The sequence below is a fragment of the Eschrichtius robustus genome, chromosome 20 (assembly GCF_028021215.1).
Source record: "Eschrichtius robustus isolate mEscRob2 chromosome 20, mEscRob2.pri, whole genome shotgun sequence".
Taxonomy (NCBI): Eukaryota; Metazoa; Chordata; class Mammalia; order Artiodactyla; family Eschrichtiidae; genus Eschrichtius; species Eschrichtius robustus.
The window spans coordinates 19,756,036-19,781,828 of NC_090843.1; the positions used below are offsets into that span (position 1 = coordinate 19,756,036).

General features: G+C 39.3%; 1 long non-coding RNA gene across 2 annotated transcripts in view; it reads left to right on the forward strand.

Annotated features, from left to right (window-relative positions):
* The window catches only part of LOC137754895 (uncharacterized), a 238,912-nt gene that overhangs the window by 14,443 nt on the left and 198,676 nt on the right, over window positions 1-25,793 (forward strand). The gene's annotated exons all lie outside the window — the stretch shown is intronic.

Genomic DNA, 25,793 nt, shown 5'->3' on the forward strand with positions numbered 1-25,793 from the left:
ATTCTGACAGTTATTGGAAAAAGCTACCATCAGATTCAGCTGACAGTTGTCATCAGCCGCAGGACTGACTGACAGTATTTCTCTTAAATACACGCTGCGTGGCTCATGGTGGGCTGCTGTTCTGACAGCAGGCTTTGATATATTGTGGTGAATTCCTGAAGGTACATTACAGATGAAGCTACGGCTGGAAATAAGTGCTAACAGAGTATGAGAGCTGACAGTTAACATTTCCACCGTTTTAATAAGGTTGAAGAAATACAATCAGATGGTCCCTGAGCAGGATGTGTTCGTTGAAGTAAGATGTATTGTGGGGTTACTCCTTCATGAGTAAACAGAGTTAATGACAGCTCCTACTTGTAAATATAACATTTGTGCAGCTCTTCTAACTTTAAAAAGCACCTTTACAGCTGTCATTACATTCAGGAGTCACAATCCCTGTCACTTTGTAACCTGGAAAGATGACAAGCCCGAGGCAGGAGGGCTTAGGGCATCTTTCCCAAGGACGTACGGTGACGTAATGGCATCCTTGGGACTGGAACTTTGACTCCTTGGCTGTATTCCAAATATTGTCCCATCTGCCCCTGCATTATGTCTCTCCCCACCTAAATTCCTTGTTTAGCCTGGCAAGCTGGTTGTTAGATATGACTCAAAATAGTTTTGAGATTAGATCTATCACTGTTGTTATTTGTAGAGTGGCTTGGCTGAAAGTGTGTCTGGAGTGTAGTTCAGGAAATAATCAATCTTTGGCTCTAGTGCTCACAGGGCCTTTGAATGTGCATCATGCTCTTTTAATTTCTGAATTAACTCACTACTGGCCAGTCCAGTCTGTGCTGGGCATTCCCACAGTCGCCTCCAAAGAAAGCTGGCCGACCAGAGCCCCTGCTGAGAGGCGAGTTTCCAGGTCATTCTTGTACTCTGTTTCATTTGACCCACGCCTCCTCCGCCCTCCCCACTGGTCACAATGGATTGGCCTGGGCTGGACACTTGACCTAAGGATAACCAATCTGTAGGTCAGAGACCTATGAGGTAGCCTGACCCAAAAGCGCTGACTGAAGAGCATCACTTAATGATTATTTAGGACCAACTGATTCTCTTTTTTTGGTAATTGCAACTGAGAAATAGGAAGAGAATCAGGCATTGATAGTGGGGGGAGAATCAGGAAAGAATCAAACTCTTGTTGCTTTATCTAGCTCCTGCTGATCTCGGCCTAAAATACAGAGAGCTGAACTAGATTCCCTGGAGGGCAGGCCTGGCAATCTGCATCTGAAACAAGCCTCTCGGGTATTTCTACCCTATAGCAGTGCTTTCGATGGAAATAGAATGCAAGCCACAAATGCAAACCACATATGTAATTTAAACTTTCTAGTTGTCATATCAAAAGATAGAAACAAGTGAAATGAATTTTAATATTATATTTTATATATCTGAGATATATCGTGTCATCAATATAAATTTATGTTTTTTTTGGCCACGCCGCACAGCTTGCAGGATCTTAGTTCCCCCACCAGGGATCGAACCCGGGCCCCAGCAGTGAAAGCGCTGAGTCCTAACCACTGGACCGCCAGGGAACTCCCTCAATATAAATTATTGAGATATTTTACATCCTTTATTTTTGATACTGTCTTTGAAATCCAGTGTGTATTTTTATGCCCGTCTCAATTTGGATGAGCCACGTTTAAAATGCTCAGTAACCGTGGGGCTAGTGGCTATCGTGTTAAACACTGCAGCTCTAATATTTGGGCCCTGCTGGCCCACACAAATGAGAGTTCCATGTCTGGAACATTCCACATGAGTACTAGATTAAAGGAAATAGTGCCAGATTTTTTTTTTTTTTTTTTTTTATGAGGGGAGAGGGAGGAGGAGTATTTAGAAAGGTATTCTACAAGCATGTGAGTAATGAAGTTAATTAATTCAAGATCTCAAATGTCACTTTTCAAGGAAAAATACTGCTAACTTACTTAAAAAAATACTGTCCTTTATTAAAGAAATCAGTAATATCCATTAAAGGCTGTGGCATAAATAAAACTGCAGGATCCATGCAATTCTTAGTGCATTAGCTATAGTTACACACTGTTCTTTATGCTTCAGAAATCATAACAGAGTGCAAATAAGCAGGGACCCCCGCGCTTCTTATAGGGATCATCTTGAACCCACTCTAGTTATTAGAAAAGTAAATCATTTGAAAATGTATTTTATTAATAGAAACAAATTAATTATAACATACCTCACAATGGCTAAAACGCTGTGGTTGAGAACACAAGCTCTAGGGACATTCATGAGAGGGAGCCCCCAGACCCTTTGGAGTTAGAATTCAAGACTGAAGGCCATTCATTCATTCATTCATTCGGTTATCAGATGGCTACTGTTTGCACAGAGGTGTGTTGGGTGCAGACAAAGTGCTGGAAGAGTTCTGAAGAGGAGAGGTGACCTTTTGGGGCATATTGTGGGGGGAAGAGATGGAGAGGCATTATAGAGGAAAGAGAAAGAAAAAAGTCGGAGGGGAGTTTCAGGGTCAGATCACAGAAAGGCAGGCTACAAAGTGTGGATTTTACTTGATAGGTAATGGAGAATCATTGCTGGTTTATGAAACGAGGAGTCACGTGGTCATATTAATTGGGGGGGTAGTGCAGAAGATTTCAGAGTAAGGACACCAATAAGAGAACCAGGGTTTACGAAAAGAAACAAACGTAAAGCTATTTTTGAAGTTCTGCCTGGACGATCATTGGAAACTGGGTTTGAGTAATGCCATGGGCATAGAGGAGGGGGAGCATGCGTGAAATCAGTGAGTTTTAGCAAGTGGCAACTGATTATGAAGGGAAGGGGAGGGGAGGGCAGAGATGATACAGGTTCACACTCTCTGCGACTAGAATGTGAGTGGTTCCATGATCAGAAACAGGAAGAGAGGAGGGTAATTAGATTAAATTCAATCCAGACCCTTTAAAGGGAGAAGATCTGGGGTCAAGCCTCTGCCTACCAGTTACTAGCAAGGTGGGCTGATGCTCTTTGAACTTCAATTTCCTCATTTGTAAAATGAGACTAATGATACACTCCTCATACTATTACTACTATGAGCATAGGTAGGTACCATTATCATCATCCTCATTTTATAGGTGAAGGTACTGAAGTCCAATAAAGTGCAGAGCCAAGATCCACAGCCAGGCAGTCTGACTCCAGAGCCTACTCTATCAAGCATAACTGCTAGGTAGCTTCTTAGTAAGTACTCAGAAGTAAAACACTTAGCACATAATAGAGGCCCTTCAATCCTTGTTACTTAGAGTGAGCACTTGTTAGAAAGCAGACTCTCAGGCCCCGCCCCAGACCTACCAGGTTGGAATCTGCATTTTAAGAAGATCTCTAGGTGATTTGTTTGCACACTAAAGTGTGAGAAGGACCACTTTAAATCACTGCTTCTCAAACTTGCCGCACAATGAACTCATTTGGGGAACTTTTACTGATGGCCGTGTCTCCCTCCCAGAGATTCTGATTTAATCAACACAGGATGTCGCCTGGGCATCCGTTTCCTCCTTGCCCCACCCCTCTTGGCCCCGCCCCATCCAGGTCCCGCCCCTCAGCCCCCATCAGAGTTTTAAAAATTCCCCAGGTGGGTCTAATGTGCAGCAAAGTTTGAGAAACACTGTTACAAATGTTAGGCTTCCTTCTGCTCATTTCCCTCTATGCTTCACCCAGAAGAAATGGGTTGTTAGTACACGTGTCTGAAATAAGGCTCCCAAAGTTAAACATTGGCAAGTCCCAGTTTTCGCCATAGTTGGTGCAAAGCTGAGTCCATAGACTCAGATAGACAGGACAGATACATTGCTGTATTTTTCTATAACTAATTAGTCTTTATCTTGAGCTCCCATGCTGTACAGGATATGTAATTAAATTTCATCAATTGGGCTTCCCGCCTTTTCTCCAAAACGTTGCATCTAAGTTTTGGGGAAATTCTGCAGTTGTGACTGTGGGGTCCCATATCATCTTTGATGTCATCTGTCCAAGTCTGGGTTCACTGAGTCAGTCTCTATTCTTCCCACTTGTCCCATTTGCATTGTTGGGGAAAAAATTAACAACAAAATCTCCTGACCCAGAAATTCTCTCCACAAAGGTGGTAGAGAAAGAACACACTTTTGCTATTGGATAAGCATTACATAAGAATGTGATGCACATCCTGGGAATCACTAGGAGTGTGCAAAGACCGAAGGAAATCTTCCCCTTCTAGAGCCCATTACGTCCCAGTTCTCAAGAGAAACCATAACTAGTCCTCCTGTAAGAGGACTTGACAGCACCATTTGTCACACACAGTTCATCTGGTAACTTTACCTGGTAATTGGGGTCACCATCTGTGTTCACTAATAGGCTTCATATGAAGGAAAATTACACTTCTTGTAATAGGAGGTAGTTTTGGAGAGAGGCTCCTACCTTCCCACAGAAACTGGGAGACAGGGTGCTATTTTCCTTGGATGTTTACATTCCGAAGTATGGTTCCCAGGTCCCTAAGAAAGATATTCCTAGGTTGTAAAGCTGGCCAAAGGCTTGTTTCACTTTTAAGATTCACTTACATTTCAAAGAGACAGAGAAAGAATTTATATTTACAAGGTTTCTAAAGTAGATGCTCTAAGAAAAGGAAGCATGTGTGTGTGTGTGTGTGTGTGTGTGTGTGTGTGTGTGTGTGTGTGTGTGTCTCACCTTATTTCAACAGGGAAGATTTAGCCTCTTAGTTTGAATTTGTATTTGCCCTTACAGCCTCCAGCTTCTCGCTTCCATACTTCCCTGCTTGAGGGCTTAAGAACCATCCTGCTGCTTCAGTGTGCCACTGGCATGGAAATATCAGGTAGGTTGTTTGTGGCTCCATCTGCCTAGACACACTGGTCAACCATAACCTATTTGGATCTTGTCCCTTTCCTGGGGCCACAATCTAAGAAGCAGGGTGCCTTGCTCTTAAGCCATCAGGTCCCCAAAATTACTTCACGTTTTGCTGCTTTGCAGCGGCTCTGACTCAGAAGCGGGACCCGGGGCTCCTCTCTTGGGAGCCCACCCCTGCCCCTGTCTCTTCACTCCTCCTTCCTCCCCTCTCCTTTCAGTCCAGGGGAAGCTCTTCCATTCTTGAAGGTTCTATTCTAGAACATAAGCCCCAAGACCTGTCTATCATGTTCATGGCTCTCTCATCACTTTCTAGCTTTGTGCCTGGCCCTGAGATGGGAGACAATAAATATGTGTAGAATGAATGATGCTTCTTCTAAAAGTTTTGTTTGGACTCTGAGTGCTCTTCCTTCTAAGACCAAGGATTTTGCTTCACTCTCCCCTGAGGCGATGAACACAGAGTCACCTATTTGCTTGAAGGATGTGGGAGTGGGAGTGATGAACTACCAGGAGACAGACAAGTAGTTCAAAACCATTACACTCCCCGTGTTTTTAGTGTTTATAAAGCCAAGCAGGTCAGGCACATACCCATCCTTCATCTTGATGGATTTTTGCTGAGTGATATGTTGGGGTTTTGGCATTAACCTTTGGGGGAAATAGCATCTCTTCTAACCTGTTTGTACTTAAGATTGGATTTTTGCTTTAAAAAGGAAAAAAATTTTGAAAGGAAAATAATAGGTTAATTTATTTTTATGTAATGCACTTGCGCACATATGTATGTACTATTTATTTATTTATTTATTTATTTAATTTTATTTTTGGCTGCGTTGGGTCTTCGTTGCTGCACGCGGCTTTCTCTAGTTGTGGTGAACAGGGGCTACTCTTCGTTGAGGTGCACGGGCTTCTCATTGCGGTGGCTTCTCTTGTTGTGGAGCACGAGGTCTAGGCCTGCAGGCTTCAGTAGTTGTGGCACGCGGGCTCAGTAGTTGTGGCACACGGGCTTAGTGGCTCCGCGGCATGTGGGATCTTCCCAGACCAGGGCTCGAACCCGTGTCCCCTGCATTGGCAGGCGGATTCTCAACCACTGCGCCAACAGGGAAGTCCCTGTACGTACTTGTAATGTAATGCACTTGGGCACCCATTCAAGTACCTAATTTTGTTGTATATGAGGGTCCCGAATCTTAATCCATTTAGTGTTTTGCCTGTCTTACACATAAATGTTGTGATCAGGTTTTATTCTAAGAAGTGTACCAGAGGGACTTCTCTGGTGGTGCAGTGGTTAAGAATCCTCCTGCCAATGCAGGTGACACAGGTTAGAGCCCTGGTCCGGGAAGATCCTACATGCAGCGGAGCAACCCGCGAGACACAACTACTGAAGCCCGCGCGCCTAGAGCTTGTGCTCCGCAACAAGAGAAGCCACCGCAGAGAAGCCGGTGCTCCGCAACGAAGAGTAGCCGCCGCTCCCTGCAACTAGAGAAAGCCCTCGTGCAGCAATGAGGACCCAACGCACCCAAAAAAAAAAAAAGAAGTGTACCAGATAGAACTGATGGTGACACAAGTTTCTATCAAGTGGATTTCTCCTCCAGGCATTTGTAAATACAAATCTCTTTTCTTTAGACAGACATATCAGTCTAACTGATCTTTTAATTTGGGGGATAATCTCATAGAGCTTGGGTATTATTTTGCTTATTAAAGTGTAATTTCTTTAGCAGCTTAAATATTGTGAATTTCTTTTTTAATCAATCACGCCATTTAATAGGATTATAGATGCATAATTCATCAGCAAATAAAGATGTATTTTTTTGTACTTTAAAAAAATTGTTATAGTGACAGGCCTTTACTTTGCTAGTTTGTCCCCTTTTTGTTATATTGCTGGTTTTTCTCACAGGAACATATCTCCACACGATCTGGTTTAATCTTGTGTTTCATGCATCAATTAAGAATATAATTAGACAGATCTGTGTTGGAACGTGTTTGTCAGCATTTTCCAGCATGTTTCAAGGTGCGTGAGCGAAGCTGACATGCATTTCCGTATGTCCTGCATATGCATTTCGTGTTGAGTGATTAATCAAGGCATGGTACACACACCAGTGTGTTCTTGGCAGATACTGAATTCATTCTTTGCTGTTGAAACTCAAGAGTAAAACCCAGGGCTATTTCTCTAACCAAAGATTTGGCTTTTGGGTCCTATTTTCTCTGGCATTTTCCACAGCACTCCCCTTCCTACCTTGTTCATTGCAGCCCAACACACGGATGTTTCATGCTCCAAAAATGAGCATTACTAGAGAGTGAGGCCAGTTTAGGATACCAATTATAAACAGTTTCAGTGTATTACAAATACAATTCATGTTATATTGTTAGCATTGCAGACCATAAGCGCTAAACAAAACTATTCAGGAAGAGTTCAATTTTCTTTTCTCCACCCCTTTTTCATCTGGAGGTCCCAACCTTTGAAGATACAGTTCTTACGCTAAAACTGTGCACCCATCCACTGGTCCCACTTGAGCCACAATATTGGCCTTTCTTTTCTGGTCCATGAAAGAGAGATCTTTGTTGGGTCCCAAGTACATCTTCTTCACCAATTTGACAGGTGTTCCCTTAGCTCCCCTTCCTGCCATTGAAATACTGATTTTTCTAAACCTCCTTCCTCTAACTGATGACATTGGCCCTGCTGTCTTCTAGTAAGTGTCCTGGAGAGTCTAGTCTTAGTTAATTTCCCCTTATCTTAGTTTATTCTAGACAGTTTAATCCCTTTTACTTGCATTCATTCTTTCTTGGATTTTATCTTTTTGTCTTCTTTTTGTCTCTCTTTAAACATTTAAAAAAATTTATTTTATTGAAATATAGTTGATTTACAATGTTGTGTTAATTTCTGCTGTACAGCAAAGTGATTCAGTTATACATATATATACATTCTTTTTCATATTCTTTTCCATTATGATTTATCACAGGATATTGAATAGAGTTCCCTGTGCTATACAGTAGGACCTTGTTGTTTATCCATTCTGTATATAAGAGTTTGCCTCTGCTAATCCCAAACTCCCAGCCCATCCCTCCCCCACCTCACTGCCTTGGCAACCACATGTCTGTTCTCTATGTCTGTGAGTCTGTTTCTGTTTCGTAGCTAGGTTCATTTATGTCATATTTTAGATCCCACATATAAGTGCTAGCATATGGTATTTGTCTTTTTCTTTCTGACTCGCTTCAGTTAGTATGATAATCTCTAGGTCCACCCATGTTGCTAAACATTTTAATTTTGTTAATCTTTTTTTTTTTTTACCTAGTCCATTCTCATAGCTTCCTGCCCTGCACAGCAGTTTTTTAGCATCCTGGTTGATAGTCCCCAGAGTTTCCTAAAGGCATCGCTTAATTCTGCTCAACTCTTCCCCTGAATGCAGCTGTGAGTTTTCTTCTCTTCAGCCTGGTCTGTATTTCTCTTGATAGTATTCTGTAACTATTACTTGACAGTTAATAATTCACATGTGTTCATTCATTCAAGGACATTTAAAATTTTAAATGAAGCTTTTGAGGTAATTGTAGATTCAGCTGTGAGGAAGAGTAGAGAGAAATCCCACATGCCCTTTACTGAGCACCTCCAATAGTAACATCTTATGAACAATGGGACAAAATGACAACCAAGATATTGACACTGATGCAGTCAAGATACAGGACATTTCCACTGCCACAAGGCTCTCTCCTGTCGTCCAGGGCCTTTTCTGAGTGTTAGCTCTGGGCAGTGTGCTGGGCACCAGGAGGGGTGCAGAAAGGAAACAGATACTGATCCTGTTGAAACTGCTTCAATTCAAGATAGAAAGTGGGAAGTGCCACAGAAAGGCACCTCTGAAGAGGGAGTAATTACTTATTGCTGAGGCGATCAGAGAAGGCTTGTAAGGGCAAATACAAATGAAAAATAAGAGGCTTAATTCTCTTTACTGAAAATAAGGGAAGAGACACCCCCCGCCCCCCCCCCCTCTTTTCTTAGAGCAATTACTTTAGAAACCTTGTAAATTCTTTCTCTGTCTCTTTGAAATGTAAGTGAATCTTTTTCAAACCTAAATAAGCCTTTGGCCAGGCTTATGACCCAGGAATCTCTTTCTCAAGGACCTGGAACCGTACTTTGGAATGTGAACATCCAAGGAAAATAGAACCCCTGTCTCCCAGTTCTTGTGGGAAGGTAGGAGCTCTCTCCAAAACTACCTCTTGTTACAAGAAGTGTACTTTTCTTTTATATGAAGCCATTAGTGAACACAGATGGTAGCCCCAATCACCAGGTAAAGTTGCCCCAATTACCAGATGAACTATGTGACAAATGATGATGTCAAGCCCTCTTACTTGAGGACTGCTTATCATTTGTCTTGAGAACAGGGATGTAATGGGTTTTACCTGCTTGGCTATAAAAGGGTAAGATTTCCTTCTGTCTGTGGTCTCAGTGGATTGAATTTGATGTCCATCACATTCTGGTTTAATGCTTATTCAATAGCAAACTGTTTTCTTTCTCTAATACTCTTGTGGAGAGGTTTTCTGGATGAGGAGAAGATTTTGTTTTTAATTATATTTCCCCAACAAGTTTAACGGAGTAAGCAGTATCTGATCTTGGCTATGAAGGATAGCCTACGTGTTATAGGCAATCTATTTTAAAATATCTAACATTTCCTATTTGAAGTTTAGTCCACACTTAGAACCCTATTTTAGGCAGGTGGCAATGGAGGCTTTGCCTTGCAATTAAAAAAAATTAGTTGAGGTGAAATTCACATAACATAAAATTAACCATTAAAAAATGTACAGTTCATTTAGTACATTCACAAGGTTAGGTAACCAACACATCTATCTAGTTCCAAACCATTTTCATCACCTCAAAAGAAACCCATATTCATTAAGCAGTCACTTGTCATTCGTCTGATCCCCCAGCCTATGTAGCCATCAATTTGCTTTGTGTCTTTATGGATAGCAGCACTAATCATAATACCCCAAATGTGGAAATAACTCAAGTTTCCATCAACAGGTGAATGAACAAACAAACTGTGGTATATCCGTACACTGGAATATTATTCAGCCATAATAAGGGATGAAGTACTGATACATGCTACAACATGCATGAACCTTGAAAACATCACACTACGTGAAAGAAGCCAGACACAGAAGGACACATTTTGCATGCTTCTGTCTGTATGAAATATCCAGAATCAGTTAAAAAAAACATTTTTTTTTTTTGGAGGGAACATTCTAGCCCATATGGGTAGACATTATATGCTAGACTTTGAACCCTTATCACAGATGGTGTGGTCTTCATGTAAAGTGTTTTCTGGTAAAGAGTAGCAGTAAAGAGGGATTGGTGGGGAGTAGAAAAATCAGAGGGTGGCTGATGGTGAGGGACACAAGAGTTTACAGAAATTCCCCTGCTTGGCTTTGAACATCCATCTTAGCTAAGCAAGCTGTGTCTCTGTGTGAAACTTCTCTGACGTTAGTGCTGGTTGCTTCCTAGTTCTGGATACATGCTGGATACACAACTGTTATAGTAGCGTTTGTCTAGTCCTCAGAATTGAGCATGTATGTGTTTCAAATGCCTTGAATGCAGGACTCAGCTTTAGTTTTCCTCTTTTGTTTTCTCCAGTAGCTTCCCCAGGACAGATTGTGTGGACACTGGGAAAAGAACAGTGTGGATCACATTCAAATGCATGACATAGTACTTATTTGTAACCCAAGTTCATATATCTTTGGATATTATTTTTGCTTATTGGTCTTCACATAATGTCTTGAATGACTGAGTTCTATTTTCAGGTTTAAAAGCTCTCCCACTGCACAAACTGGCTAGATGAACGTGTCTATTCTAGAAGCAAACTCTCCACATCCTGTGTCTCCTTCTGCCTTCTTACTTCCCCATGGTGATTATCACCTCCTTAGTTTTCTGCTGCCGTTGCAGCGTCCTCTAACTTCTTCTGGGCTGGACTCTGCTCCCTGACAGCTGCTACCAGATGCATCTGTTTTTGTCTCCCCATCCTTCTCTTCTTCCCTTGCTTTCAACTTTGCAGTCAGTCTCTGAGTATCCAAGCACCCTCAGCTGCTCAGCACTGTTGTATAGCTTTGAAGGACGCAATGTGTATAGCTGGTAGTACAGCAGCTGGTATTTACATGTGGATCCTTTTCTAAGTAAGCTCTATATATAAAAACAGGAAATCTCAGAAGTGGTACATTTAGGCTCTTTATTAAAAGACATTTTACAAAAGAAATTTTAGCTGTACTGTTTTTAAAAAAATGATATTTCCCCACAGGTTTGGAGGAGGTAGACTCTGACTTTGGCTATTAAATAAATGGTGTTTAAAATATATATAGATTAACAAAAATTTCATTTGTTCACAACCTTTAAGTGAGATTCAAAATGCTTGGTAATTGTTTTCTCCTTAACTAGATTGTGAACTTCTCAAGGGCAAAGAGTGCATGTCTTGTTTCTTTGGAAACTGCCCCAACTCCCACTAATTTAGTGGGTTTTCCTACTAACCCCTTAGACTTAATGCTTGCTTTTGAACAAACGAATGAATACCAGAGTACATGATCTTTTATTGATGTTATATCTTGTCTTGAAAATGAGTGGTTATTGTCAAACTTCTCTTAAAATATGTTTTGAGTTCTGGAATGTTCATGGCAAAGCTCTGGTTTGTTTTGACTTTCTTATTGTATAACCAGGAGAGGAGTTGCTCTCTTAGGGATTACTCTTGTATATTTAGGGTTGAATGATAATCTTTTCCTCTTGCGCGTGGGGCTATGTTCAGATTAAAGACACTAATACAGCATACTGGCAATTTTCGTGTAATGCAACTTAATTACACCTATAGATCATATCATTTTACATGAATGTAATACTTCTACCTCCGTGAACAATTTTGAGCATTTGGAGGAAATGCTGGAGTCTGTAGATTTTAACCTTGAAAAATCATTATCTTTGAAACCTCTCCAAGCAGCCACAAGACTAGCTACTCATGTCTTGAAAGAGCTGTTCATTGAAGTCAGCACTGTTTGAGAATTAGGAAAACGTTTTGTATTCTCTTTGACAAATTCTCAATATTAATCTCAAAGATTGAGTAAAACAGAACCCACTCTTTTTTCAGCTGTATGATCCTATATGATACCGTTGATGGTTTAGCTATGCTACCTTTTTACTTTTAACTATAACTTTGTGTAGTTAACAATAACTTCTGAGCTATCTTTGAAAGAATCTGGTATTAAGGTTAAAATGTGCAAGATTCATTTTCTGATTTTGTGCTTAACACAGTTGTTGATTTCTTGAAGGCTGTAGTCTGCAATACTATTTGAGGTATAAAATGTTCTGAAATTTGTGAACATTTAAAAATGTCCTTTTCATTTTTTTTGGCCTCTCAATTTGACTTTTATTTCTCTTCTGCTTCTTACACCACTGGTGCATTCAGTAAAAAAAAAAAAAAAAGTTTTAATACATTTTAAGATGTCTTTTGGCTTAAAATACAAATGATTACATTGGGAAATTAATACACTTTCTGAAATTTAGTCCAGCCTATATGAAAAACAAAGCTGTCGGTAGGGCAAGAATAGTTGCCATTTAGTGATTCCATGTTCTGCTGCACCTTTTACAAATATTTCCACACTGTTGCCTTCAGAAAAAATCGTTATACTAATCCATTAAGCTTCAACTCCTTCATAATCACTTTTGTCAAATGGCCCATCTCCCCAGCGGCTCACACCATCTATGATTTCTGACTCCAGAAGTGAAATTGGGTGATATATGGTACCACAGGTACTACAAGCTCAGTTACCCTCAAAAATCATTATCTTTTAAACTTCTCCAAGTGGTTAGAAAACCAGTGACTCGTACCTTGAAAGAGCTTTTTACTGAAGTCAGCACTGATTGAGAATTAGGGAAACATTTTCAGTTCTCTTTGAGAATCCTAAATGTTAACCTTTTAAGATTAACTTTGATCTTTTTTCAACTGTATGATGCTATGTGATACCTTTGATAGTTCAGCTATATTACCTTATTACTGTACTTGCCTATTCTAAACAATCAATAACTGTCTTTTGAGTTGAGTTGAGTACCTGCAAGACAGACTTTGCATGATTCCGTTCTGAATATGTGTATTTTTGTGTGTGACTCACTTCTGGAAAGGACCTCTCTGTTGTGCTTCTTGAGGTAATTCATACCTCAAAATATATTTAGTTCTGAATTTCTAGAGTTGTATTAGTTGTAAAGTCATTTTTAAAGTGTACTCTAAAAGTCCGACTGTTTACCACTTGGTTAGGATTTTGGCTGTGTATAATAAATTTTACATACCAATTAAGACTACTGTGTTTTTCATGCTCTGCATACTTATCTTAGTGAAACTTGTAGGCAATTGTCCATTGTATCTCTGGTTGTCTATTGGATATTTCCAGTTGGGTATTCCATTGTTACATCAAACTCAATATAAGTACAACTTGCTCTATTATCTTTTCTCCCAATTCTGCTTTCCCTCCCAACTTTCCAATTTTTATTCTGGTTTAAAATTGAAAAATTTTTGTTTACCCTGTCTTAGCTCTTTAAAGTCTAGTAAGTGACCAAATCCTGTCTCCAGATTCTTTATTTCTCCCAGGATTATATCAATCCAGAAAAATTTCAATTTATCCTTGAGTTGCTACAGTAAGCTACTCACTTCGTCTCTAGTCTCTATCCCCACCACTCCAATCCATCTTGTGTTCAGAGGTTGTATTAATTTCCTTAATCAACCCTTGATAGGTTACTCCTAAGCCTAAAGCTTCCAAGAGTTCTCTGTGGAACTTAACATTAGTTTCTACTCCTCAGAGAAGCTAAGACCCTCCATGGTTTGACCCTAGTCCATGTATCTAGTCTTATCCCTGTCATTCTCCAAAGGTGAATTCTTTATTCTGCCAGATTCAACCTCATAGTTCCATGTAAATCATGGTCAATCCTATCACTTTTCCTGCATTCATATTGGCTTCATGTCTGCCTATTCAAATCCTTCCTTCAAAATTCAAGCCTTTTTACTTTATTGAAACTAAAAGCATTATTGAATAGATGCAAAGTAATAATTATAAACTGTGTACAAAGTATTGAGAAAAACAATGCAGCAGATGCCCATGAACCACACTCAGGTTAGAAATGAAACGTTGTCATTACCAGTACAATTGAGTCACTTGTATGCCCTCTACCTGCCCCTGAATTTTGTGTTTATATTTTATTTGCTGTTCTTTTTAGTTTAACCTTTTTTGTTTGCATCACTAAACCACACATCATTTCATAATGGTACAGTACACATTTTTCAACTTTACATAAATGGAATAATTCTTACTTATGAAACATAAATTAGGTAGTGATTATTTGAACACAAAACATTCTTGTAAATAATGGCCTTCTATAGTGTATTCAGCTAAAATATTTTTTTCATTTTTAGGATTTCATTTATTTCTAAAAAGAAAAATACTCTTTTCATAACTTGTGACTCCAGTATAAAAATAAGCATGACTTCACATAGTGTTTCTCTCCTTGGCTTATGTCTTCCATTGTGCCATTGAAGGTAACCATGTCTTACTTTGTCTGAAGCTGTCAGCTACTAGTTTTATATTGTCAGTCTGCAGCATGAAGCTGGTCTCGTTAGTGGTTGCATCTGATATCTGGGAAAGCAGGACACAAAAAAGTTGTGTTTGTTACACTCACATTTGTAACTTCTGTGCACTGGTATTTAGCAATGACAATTTCAGGGTCTTCAAAGAAAGTTTAGATGTATATGATTCTCTAATGACAAATACATTAAATAATTGCCTGGATATTTCTTTATAACATTTATCTCTTCTTTTGAGAATAACTGTAGGCAATTTACTTAGTTTAATTTCACTTAAGTATTTTGGAGACATTTCTACAACTCCTTCCATAAAATGAACTATACAAAAGTGAGCTAATTAGAAAAAAAACTAATATTGCTAAGAGGTATATTTCGTTGCTTGTTAAATTCCTTAATCTGGTTAAATTGAGAAAAGTACAGGTATATGTGTAAGATGTTCTTAATCTTTTAATATTTTGTCATTTTTAGTGTAGTTCTTTCATCCAGCAGTAGCAAAGTTTCTTACCTTGTTTTGAAGTTCCTCAATTATCTTGTAATATTTCTTGTAGTTCTGCTTTTCTTCTTGACCATTAGCTCCAGGTCCAAAATTTCTTATACGATGCTTTGATTTTATTTTCAAGTATGCTATTTGCCTGCTCCAGAGCCCCACCTGGTCCAGGTAAACTGTGAAACGGTCATTTAGATTTCTTATCCTATTCTTCCGTCACCTGCTCCCAAGTTGGCACTCCCGAAGTTGGTGGAAAAAGCTCCCCAGAAGCCACCTAAACCACATTTCCCCCCTACAAGTCTTCCTTTCCCTTGACCAGAGACTAATTGCCATAGACTTGATTTTTGGGCAAAGTGTGACATGAAAGGCTTCAACCCTGCAAAACCCAATGCCTCCAGGAGAGTATTGAGAGGAATCAATTAGTAACTCCTTTTAGAGCTGATAAAGTGGATGTTTCATCGCTGATAGAATCACTTTAAGGATTTTTAATGACATCTGTAATACTAAATAATTGTTTTGGTAATTATTTGTTAAATTCCACAGTTTATTTACTTAAAGGCACAGAAAATGCTTTCAGGTATCTATTTTCTAACATTGGAGAAATGGAGCCGAGAATATTTACATGGTATCAGCCTAGTTAAACCTGTATTTTCCCATATGGAATTTCTGCCCTCATATTTTTTATATGACTTTGATTATTACACTTTATTTTCCTTTGGAATTGTATGATAAGTATGCCATCTTTTCAGATGAAGCTATTTGAAATCAACTTTAGGGATTTCTGGTGAAGTAACAGAAAGTGACTGATCCTTAGCCTATGTACCCTGTACAGTAAGTAACAATAAGACGTAGGAAGAGAAAAGGGTCTGATTCATTTTAATAGTCTCTTGTTATGTTTTTCTTGAATTTCGTCAATTGTAGAAAAATAAAATGTTAAGTTTTAAAATTTTCTTAAAGCTTGCCTTGGACTTTCAAAGTAATCAATGCTATCTAATTTTATATTCTTTTTTAATTTTTTGGCCATGCTGCATGGCTTGTGGGATCTTAGTTCCCTGACCAGGGATTGAACCTGGGCCCTCGGCAGTGAAAGCACCAAGTCCTAACCAGTGGATCGCCAGGGAATTCCCTAATTTTATATTCTTAATTTATGAAAGTGTAGGACCCTCAAAAAGTTAAAGTGAAATGGAGGAACTGATACAATATAGTGTTAAACAGCAAACTTGTAAGTTTCTCCAGGTTCTTATAAACCTCTGCAGTGGCTGCTTCTTGTTCCTTTTGCAGTTAAATTGACACATGCAGATCCTGAATTGTAGCAGAAATACTCATCTTGGAGATAATAACCATGACATGCTGCACTTCCCCTCCCCCAATTCCTTACTAACATGGAGAAGTCCCTTCCCCCCATGATTTCCATATTACAAAGTGTATTTTTCTTCATCTATCTATCCATCTATCTATCTATGTCTGTCTATCTATCCATCGATCTATCATCTATCTTTTTTTCAGTTTTTTTAAATTGAAGTCAAGTTGATTTACAACATTGTGTTAATTTCTGCTGTACAGCAAACTGATTCAATTATATATATATATATATATGTATATATATACACACACACACATATATATATATATTCTTTTTTATATTCTTTTCCATTATGGTTTATCACAGGATATTGAATATTGTTCCCTGTGCTATACAGTAGGACTTTGTTGTGTATCCATTCTGTATATAATAGTTTGCATCTGCTAATCCCAAATTCCCAATGCATCCCTCCCCCACCCCCTCCCCCTTGGCAACCACAAGTCTGTTCTCTATGTCTGTGAGTCTGTTTCTGCTTCGTAGTCTATCTATCTTTAATGAAAGCTGTCCCGCTAGAAGGACAATATTTTTGGTCAATAAACTTGGTGTCACTTGATGTTCTCTCTCTCATGGCCTTGGCTTCATTGCACTTAAGGGGAAGTCTGAGCCTGTTCCTGTCTTCAAACACCCTAGTCATCAAATAAACATTCCTTAAAACTTCTGTTAAAGTTGAAACAATTCCACAAAGAATAAAATTTTCAAATGACATATTTAGGAAACATAAATGTCAAGCTGATATCTGCTATTGGCAAGTGTGGGGCTGCGAGTGTGATAATATCTGCGTTTTTAGGTTTTATGGTTGTTGCTTTTCTTCTAAATGACCCCAAATATATGTAATATGTTGAATAGAGAGTTGAACATATATTATAAAATCTTTCAGGCTGAAAGGATGACCCCCCAATAAATAAGATTTTGTAAAAAAAGTAAAATTTTAAAAGTGAAGTTCTCTGAGTTAAAAACACAAAAGAGAACAACACATCAGGTGAATGATAAAGTGCCTCTGCAGAAGTCCCCCTCAACAGAGTTGTGGCTGCCAGCTAGACTGCAGTAAAAGAATTACAAAGTCCAGGGACCATCCTCCCTCTGCTCTTGAACCTGGTGTTTAGTTCTGGGTACCATATTTTAGGAGACTATTTAACTACAAATATGTCCGTTATATCAGCATGTGGTCCAGATAATGAAGAGTATGGAAACAATGTCACATGAGGCATGGCTAAAGAAACTGGGATTTTTGTTTAGAAAAGAGAAGACGCATGGCCATTTAAAAACAGCTCCCAAGGCCTGAACCAGGATCAAATTGCTGAAAGTTACACAAGGAGACAGAGCTGGCTCTACATAAAGAAAACTTTTTTAACATTACATCTGTTCTTAAATTGGATGTCCTGACTTACCAAGTCAGGAACTTTCCAAGCTCTGGTCACCTTCAACCGGAGACTTGAGGCCTAGAATCATCCTTCAGGAAGAATTTCTGTTCTGGGTGGGAGGTTGGAATAAAAGTCACCACCTAACTCTTTAAAATTGTGTGATTTTTTTTTTTTAATTGAAGTATAGTTGATTTACAATGTTGTGTTAGATTCTGGTGTATAGCAAAGTGATTCAGTTATACTATATATATTCGTTTTCATTATAATTTATTATAAGATATTGAATATAGTTCCCTGTGCTATACAGAAGGACCTTGTTGTTTATTTTACGTATAGGAGTTTGTATCTGCTAATCCCCAACTCCTAATTTATCTCTCTACCTGCCTCCCCCACTGCCCTTCCCCTTTGGTAACTATAAGTTTGTTTTCTATGTCTGTGAGTCTGTTTCTGTTTTGTAACTAAGTTCATTTGTATCATTAAAATTGTGTGATTTTTTTTAAGCTGCTATGATTGTGATAGAAATCACAGGCACTAATATTGGATCTTCAGGGAAACTTTTGGGTGTGGAGCGCCCAGTGGGGAAAGCAAAATGACCTCATTTTGAAATGGTGCAATGGAGCCCTTGTTTGCATAAAAACACGGAGATTTAACAATCTGACTTCTTGATCTTAGGCAAACTAAGAAAACATTATTTGAAGTAATTTATTTCACAGATAGCTGCCAGCAACGAGTAAAGCTAAAAGCGATGTGTATGCCTCTAAAGATGAGGGTGTAAGACTTAATTGACAGAGATTGTGAGAGCATGAAAAGCTCTTTCCACAAGGTCAGTAAATTCCAGGCACTAATCATCTCAGTTATGCATTGTACCAATAGAGGTTTTTCAAGTCTAAGAGGTGGATGCTTGGACTATGCTTACATTTCTCAAAACACATGTGTTAGTTCTTTACAAAGTTCCTTGTAAACTTTCCTCACCATCTTATTATAAAAATTTAAGAATGGCTCTTGCTAGGGGCAAGACGGGAATAAAGACACAGACCTACTAGAGAATGGACTTGAGGATATGGGGAGGGGGAAGGGTAAGCTGTGACAAAGTGAGAGAGTGGCACAGACATATATACACTACCAAACGTAAAATAGATAGCTAGTGGGAAGCAACCGCATAGCACAAGGAGGTCAGCTCAGTGCTTTGTGACCACTTAGAGGGGTGGGATAGGGAGGGTAGGAGGGAGACGCAAGAGGGAAGAGATATGGGAACATATATATATGTATAACTGATCCACTTTGTTATAAAGCAGAAACTAACACACCATTGTAAAGCAGTTATACTCCAATAAAGATGTTAAAAAAAAAAAAGAAAGGCTCTTGCTTAGGTTGCATATCATCTGTACTTCTTGTGCATAAAAATTTAGTTTTCAATGAAATATGTGCCTCACCTGTCTCATCCCCCACCTTTGCTGCCAGGGTGAGATTATGAAGCTCCCTTCGAGATGCTGCACTTGACTTTGCCAGGACGCAGCTCCTGTCCTACTTTGTTTATTTATTTATTTTTGGCTGTGTTGGGTCTTCGTTTCTGTGCGCGAGGGCTTTCTCCAGTTGCAGCGAGCGGGGGCCACTCTTCATCGCGGTGCGCGGGCCTCTCACTGTCGTGGCCTCTCCTGTTGCGGAGCACAGGCTCCAGACGTGCAGGCTCAGTAGTTGTGGCTCACGGGCTTTGTTGCTCCGCGGCATGTGGGATCTTCCCAGACCAGGGCTCGAACCCGTGTCCCCTGCATTGGCAGGCAGATTCTCAACCACTGCGCCACCAGGGAAGCCCTCCTGTCCTACTTTGAAAGCTGGTCTTCCCCTGGTTTTGCCCGCTATGAGAAATCCAGCTTCAGTTTTAATGGCCAAAGGGGCATTTAGTATCCTGTTTTCTATTCTGAACTCAGGCTGAGCGCCACCTTTGTTAGTACTTCCCGTCTCCAGCTTTGAAAATTTCCTCCTCTCATCACAATGGAGAAGTGTTCTGGGAATTTTAAAGCCTGCTTGTTTACTTTAGGTGGGGGAGAAACAGTTCTGGAAAAAATGGAAATATACAGTCCTTTTTTGGGTACCTTTTACAGGACGAGGCTACTTTGTGAGTTTAATATAGGAAAAGGTAGACCTTCATTTATGTTGGTGGAGTGGAAAGAACACAGCTTTGGGGATTAGGAAGACAGGCCTTCAGTTTCTAATTCTTCCCCTTACTTGCCCTGTGACTTTGAATAAATGATTTGACCTCTCCAAGCTAGATTTTCTTCATCAGTTAAACAGGAACAGTAATATCTACATCATAGGGTTTGAGGATTAAGTAGAATAAAGCATATAGATACAAGGTATTTATATACATAGTAAGTGCTTATGAAATGCAGATTCCTTTTTTCCTCTGAATTCATCTTATATTCCTCTTTTTTGGTTGGCTCGAAAAGTTATTATGCTTGACATCACTTATAACAATGCCAATTTACACTAATTACAGACCTACTAGTTCATTGTAATGCTTTTACATCATGAGTGGAACCACAAACAGTTGCACTTTTTTCTAAGTTACTTTCAAATACAAAAGCAATGCCTACACCACAGACTAAGTCAAGCAGTTAGCAGATGTATTAAGAGAAATTGCACATTCTTCTTCCCTGCCCACAAGTTCCTCACCAGGCCCGATCAGGTAATCACCGCTAACCTTTTGGTGTGGGCACATTTTTCTATGCTCACACAAACATACAAATACATAAGGTTTACTTTCTCCTGTCCCCCTTTAGTATTTTTTTTTTTTTTTAACACAAATGTATTATATGTACTGACTGAGCATTTTGCTTTTTTACTTAAGGAAATATCATAGATATATTACCAGGTTACTACACAAAGATTTAATGCATTCTTTTAAAAATTTTTTTATTTTTTATTGAAGTATAGTTGATTTACAATGTTGTGGTAATTTCTGCTGTACAGCAAAGTGACTCTGTTATACGTATATATACATTCTTTTTGTATATTCTTTTCCATTATGGTTTATCACAGGATATTGAATATAGTTCCCTGTGTTATACAGTAGGACCTTGTTGTTTATTTATTTTATATATAATAGTTTGCATATGCTAATCCCAAACTCCCACTTGATCCCTGCCCCTTGGCAACCACAAGTCTGTTCTCTATGTCTGTGAGTCTGTTTCTGTTCAATGCATTCTTTTTAATGGCTATGTTGTATTCCATTGTCTGAATGCACGTAGTTTATTCTTTATTGATGGCCATTCAGGCTGTTTCCATGTTTTACTTTTTTAGAAAACAATGCAACAAACACCCTTGCACATACCAGATCTCTGGGTCTAAGGGTATTAAGGAATCTGACAGGTCTTTTTTTTTAATATTTATTTTATTTATTTATTTGGTTGCGCCAGGTCTTAGTTGCGGCCAGTGGGCTCCTTAATTGTGGCTTGCAGGCTCCTTAGTTGCGCCATGTGAACTCTTAGTCGTGGCATGCACATGGGATCTAGTTCCCTGACCAGGGATCGAACCTGGGCCCCCTGCATTGGGAGCGCGGAGTCTTAACCACCGTGCCACCAGGGAAGTTCCTGACAGGTCTTAATTGTTGTCAGATTATGAGAAATGGTCAATCTCTGAGAGAATTCTCAAAGGAATATGTATTAGCTTCCCAAAGGAAGTGGCCTTGTTTTCTTAATTTCTTAGGATACTCCATATCATAACTCTATATTATATTATAACATATTCTCCTTGACTGCTGCAGTTTCCTGAAAACAGCTTCCAGATCTTTGGACAAGTTCTGCGGTGGGTAGGCTGGAATACAATACCTGTCTTTGAAACGTCACTGGTCCTTCCCAGCTGACAGCCAACCAGTGTTTCTGGACTGAGTTTGATATTTTTCCTGCTCTCCCACTTCTGGGTGGTTCCTGCCTCCGTTTCAAGAAAGATAATGAAATTCTCCTAAAAGCTGTGAATGATTTCCTGACAAATCGATGTGGAAGTCAATGTAAATTTTTCTATTGTAACTTATAGACATACATTAGTAGGATATTATAACAATACTTTTTTGGGGGTAGTTTTTTCTTTTTCCTTTTAAAGGATGGCTCTGGCAATATGACTTTTATTTTATTAAAAAAATTTTTTTAAATTTAGTATTTATTTATTATTTATTTTTGGCTGTGTTGGGTCTTCGTTTCTGTGCGAGGGCTTTCTCTAGTTGCTGCAAGCGGGGGCCACTCTTCATCGCGATGCGCGGGCCTCTCACTATCGCGGCCTCTCTTGTTGCGGAGCACAGGCTCCAGACGCGCAGGCTCAGTAGTTGTGGCTCACGGGACTAGTTGCTCCGCGGCGTGTGGAATCTTCCCAGACCAGGCTCGAACCCGTGTTCCCTGCATTGGCAGGCAGATTCTCAACCACTGCGCCACCAGGTAAGCCCCCATGACTTTTATTTTTGTAGTTTGTTTTGCTTCTCTGTAGATCTTCTGAACACTACCCAGTGCTGTTGCATCACTGAGAAGCAAGCAGAAGTCATGTAATGAACATCCCCTTGTAGTTTTGTAATGAGCACTCATGTGCTTTCCTGTTCCTTGTGGTTCAGTCAGCAAAATAAACACTTTCTCACACCTCTCTCTGTCTCTAGGAGTCTATGCATTTTACACATGCTAGATCTGTGATGCACCTTGGGCTTGTCCTTTATATGCCATTTGAATACTAACGTTAAAAAAAAAGTGGTTGAAAACTAGTGGTTACCAGTGGGGAGGAGGGGCAATAGAGGGGTGGGGGAGTGGGAGGTACAAACTATTGGCTGTAAGATAGGCTCAAGGATGTATATTGTACAACGTGGGGAATAGAGCCAATATTTTGTAGTAACTGTGAATGGAAAGTAACCTTTAAAAATTATATAAAAATAACCTAAAAAAAAAAGAGATGGTAATTATGTGACATGATGGAGGTGTTAGCTAAGGCTATGGGGGTCATCATTTTGCAATGGTAAGTGTATCAAATGTATACATTGTACACCCTAAACTTACACAAGGTTGTATGTCAATTATGTCTCAATAAAGCTGGGGGAAAAAAAGAAAAAAGAGTGTGACCAATACATGCCACGATATCAACAGTGGTTATGTTAGATAGTGGGGTTATGAGGGATTTTAATTTTCTTCTTTTAATTTGCATTTTCTAAACTGTCTTCAATAAATATAAATTACTTTTATAATAAGAAAAAAGTGTTATCTCAATGTTTGCTTCTTTCCACTGGATCATTTTATATTGACATTGATATTAAAAATGAGTAAATGTTTTTAAAAGAGCTTGACCAGTATTTCCTGTTCTTCAGGTGTCATATTTGAGCTGCTGATAATTTTTTTAAGTGATTTATTACTTGCAGTATTTTGTTACTTGAGATTGTTTGGAGGCTATTACTTGAGCTATGTTCTGGGTGATTTATATTCATCACTCTGTCTCCTCTTGTAGGTCTTTTGAACACTGTCTAATTCTGTGACTTCATGAAGCAAGTTTAGGCTACTTTCTGCAGGGTCTCAAATCCTTTGGATGTTTCCTCTTCTCTTCCTACTATAAACCTTGTCTCTTCTTTCTTTTTTTTTTTTAAATAAATTTATACATTAATTTATTTATTTAGTTTTAGCTGCATTGGTTCTTTGTTGCTGCGTGCGGGCTTTCTCTAGTTGCAGTGATCAGGGGCTACTCTTCATTGCGGTGCGCGGGCTTCTCATTGCAGTGTCTTCTGTTGTTGCAGAGCACGGGCTCTAGGCACACGGGCTTCAGTAGTTGTGGCACGTGGGCTCAGTAGTTGTGGCTCGTGGGCTCTAGAGTGCAGGCTTAGTAGTTGTGGCACACGGGCTTAGCTGCTCAGCGGCATGTGGGATCTTCCCGGACCGGGGACCGAACCCATGTCCCCCGCATTGGCAGGCAGATTCTTAACCACTGAGCTAGCAAGGAAGTCCCTTGTCTCTTGTTTCTAATCTCTATGAGGATGGATGCCACCTCCAGCATCCTCACTGCTCTTGCCCATTGTCCTTTGAGATAAGGTAAGATAAGATAATGTCAGAAAGACAAGAGGAACCTTATGAATCTCTGGATCAAAGGTCAACAATGAACGTCTATATGCAGGTTGGCATTGGCTTTTCCTTCTTACCCATAAGTCCAACTCTCAGAAAAAAGAAACACATTCCTCTTACTTAAAAGTCGACTGGAGAGCTGAACTTTAGAGTTTCAAAATAAAGCCTATGCCTGTTGTGTGGTTTTAAAATAATTTTAGGGCAGATAATAAGGTGTAACACCCTATCCTTAACATTTTATTCAGCTCTCTAAATAAATTTCACAATCCAAAATGGTTCAATAATTTCAGTTTTTAAAATCGAATGAGCTCATTTTACTGCACATTCTACTGCATCTCAGTATGTTGGCACCTGTGATCTGGCCCTTTCCATATCTGTAAACAATCATTTAGTACAAATACAGCATCTCAACACATGCCAAGGAAACCCAGAATGAGGGTTTCACCTCAAGATAATTTTCAGAGTAGCCATATACTTTTGCGCTGACATGAGGCTAATACTAGCTGTAAACATAGGTCCCAGGTGGTACAGGACTAGAAGACTGGACGTGGGAAGACTCATGGAGAGAGGCTTTCCCGATGTGACTGTGATGGGAGGCCACATACAGCTGGTTTCCATGTCTGTCCTTCTCTCTTTAATCCAGGCTGAATCAGCGAGTTCATATTTCTTAACTTTTCAGTAGAGGAGAAACATCCAAGGTCTAATTTGCTGTAATGCTTTGATGGGAAACATATGTTTGACTTAAGACAGTATTGCTCTTTTTCTCTGAATAGTGGTTGATGCTTAGCTATTAACTTCATTCTGTGGTTACGGAGTGCCTACAGATTCATTTTTTTATGTTTTATTCAATGTGCCTAGAGGAAAACAAACTACATTATTTGGTTGTTTTTATTATTAAGGTTTGATACTCTCATGCAGCTCTTATTGATTTTATATTTGAAGGTACAATTTACATGAATTACATTCAGGTTTACTCTTTTGTAATTTTTAATTTGGGTTTTTATGCCAAGTCCCATGTCCTTTTCTTAAGGACTGGCTTGTGGGATTGATGATCTAATTTGTGGGCTGGTCATATTAAATTCCTTGAGTGGGAAAGTCCTTACCCAGCCTGGCTTTGTCCTTTGCCTGTTTCTTCCTGAGACTGACCTGTACCACCCGCTACCCTACTTTAACAGGCTTCGTTTCCCAAGCAAGACAAGACAGAGCTCTGTGGACCACACATGGGGTAAAAGACTTCAGCAATGGAGAGTGGGAATAGGAAACACCAGCTTGGCTAAGTGACAATTTTTGGTTAGAGGTGTGGCTAGATTTGACAAGGGAGCAAATATCTGAGCATCTCTTCCGTTTGGGACTTTCAAGGTTTTTGGAAATCTGGCACCATATCACATATCCCATCTTCCTTCCCAAGACTTTTATTTTGACCAGTCTCCTAAATGCTCTGCAAACATGCACTGTCAGATTCCTGTGGCACTTCTGGTGGATACTGTGGAATCAAGCCCTTCACTGTTAACATCCTGTATTGTCTGCTATCTTCTTTGTATTTTTAGCTTTCCTCTTCATCTAAAATGTAAGCTTCTTGAAGTAGGAGGTATATCTTATGTTTCTTTTTTAAAAATTAACTAATTAATTAATTAATTTTGGCTGCACTGGGTCTTAGTTGCGGCATGTGGGATCTAGTTCCCTGACCAGGGATCAAACCCGGGCTCCCTGCACTGGGAGAGCAGAGTCTTACCCACTGGACCACCAGGGAAGTCCCTTATGTTTCTTTTTATCTCATGAAATACTCAGTTCAGTGATGGACATAAAGAAACTAGACATTAATTAATTATAGACTGATTATTCAATCTCATCCTTTTTGGTGGGCTAAGCTGTTGGCTGTAGTTTTAGGGACACTGAGGTCTAATTTCAGCTATCACTGAGTTCTAATGTGATGTTAAAATTTCCCACATACAAAATGGCTATAATTTTCATTCTCATGAAGAAGACACTATGTAAATAATGAATAATGTGTACATTATTATTTGTAACGATAATGCAGCTAGATCATAATCTAGAGCTTCATTT